At 40.6% G+C, this 1609-nt stretch overlaps 1 protein-coding gene across 2 annotated transcripts in view; it reads left to right on the forward strand.

Annotated features, from left to right (window-relative positions):
• The first annotated feature begins 188 nt into the window (after window positions 1-188).
• Window positions 189-1609, forward strand: part of URB2 (URB2 ribosome biogenesis homolog) — a 44737-nt gene continuing 43316 nt past the window's right edge. For both annotated transcript variants that reach the window (XM_004712198.3, XM_045298032.1), the window contains exon 1: window positions 189-257. The gene's annotated coding sequence lies outside the window, so the exon portion shown is untranslated. The remainder of the gene's footprint in view (window positions 258-1609) is intronic.

Raw genomic sequence — 1609 nt, forward strand, 5'->3', positions numbered from 1 at the left:
GATCGGCCCTCAACGCGCAACCGTCTCCGCCAATGAGCGAGGCGCCTCGGCGCTCGGCTCGCAATGCCTGGCGTGCCCGACGCCCCGCCCCCGCGCTGCCACCCTGGGCGGAAGCAGCTCCCGGCCGGGTCCGCACGTGGTGCTGCCGGCGGAGTTGCGGTACTAGGGACCCCAAAGGCGGCTTCTAGGAGAGCGCCGACCCGCCTACCTTCACACTGAGTGGGAGCCGGCGGCATTTGCTGCACTTCGCCCTTCTGGTTTGTAGTGCCTCTGGTTCTTGCTGTTTGCTTCATTGTGTCCTCTCGGATCCCCGCTGAGGCTCTGCGTGGGTGCTAACTCTATCCCGTAAAGCTTAGGGGAGTCAATCAGTGTTGGGGGGTCGGAGGCCTGGAGTGAATCTAGAGTGTTTTGTAGCAAGCTAACACTTGTTAGATATTTTGTAGCTGTCGTGATGACAGCTTAACTTGTAGGTGCTGAACATTTTGGTGAAGTGAGGGAACTGACAGGATTTGATTGCCCATGTTCTCAGAACTTTGGACAAAGTGAAGGATAGTATGCAAAACCTAAAGTGTTCTTCCAACGGCTGCACATTCATTACATAGTTATTTATTGAGAATACCTTCTGAAGGTAGGTCTTAAAACTTAAGGACCCATAGATTTAAAATATGCTGGCTAGATCCATCCAAATAACTTTGGTTCGGCAGACTTAGATTTATTATTTTAAATAATCATTTTATTGGGGGCCTTACAGCTCTTATTACAATTCATACATCAATTATATCAAACACATTTGTATATGTTGCCATCATCATTTCCAAAACATTTTCTTTCACTTTGAGTCCTTGGTATTAGCTCCTCTTTTCCCCTCCCAGATTTAGATTTATAAGAGTGCAATTTTTATGTGTTTTTGTGTTGTACTACTTTCTTTTTATATATGATAATTGGGTATGAAGAATTTCTTGCACAATCATATACTTTTATATAATGAAATTATTCACTTGTTATATTTACCCTTTTAAAGGTATATGAGGATCTCAAACTAAGTTTATGTCAGTTTTATAATTGGTGATGATAGGTATGCTTGCTTTTACATTTTCATTATTTTAATATATTTTACTGAGCCCTTTTGGAAGCAGTGTGTGCATGTAAATTTGTGTACATAAATGAGTTTATCTTGGGAAGTTACTGTTGCAACGGAAATAACAATATGTCTATTGGGATTAGGCTAATATTTTTCTTTTTCACAAGGAGAAAACTTCCACTACTGCTCATTTATCTGTGACCTGCTTAATGGAACTAGTACTAATGCATGATGCAGAGTATATTTTTGAAGACGTGCAGAAACTTAATTTTTAAAAAAAATCTAGAATTGTATTTGACAAATGTCTTTCCACAAGTAGTTGGAACACTGCTTTTGCCTCGGTGAATTTTTGAAAATGCATCTCTAGGGATACTCTTGAGTTCAATAACTGGAATACTTAAATCTGTGTGTGTGTGTGTGTGTACTTCATCATTTACCTGTTTTAGTTCAAATTTTCACCACAAAATTTATGGGTTCAGGTATCTTATGATTAGATGTATGCCTGACAATTTTGTTATGTGCTTTAAT

The sequence above is a fragment of the Echinops telfairi genome, unplaced genomic scaffold, assembly GCF_000313985.2.
Source record: "Echinops telfairi isolate 266 unplaced genomic scaffold, ASM31398v2 ScPeMD7_7424;HRSCAF=8462, whole genome shotgun sequence".
In the NCBI taxonomy this organism is placed as follows: domain Eukaryota; kingdom Metazoa; phylum Chordata; class Mammalia; order Afrosoricida; family Tenrecidae; genus Echinops; species Echinops telfairi.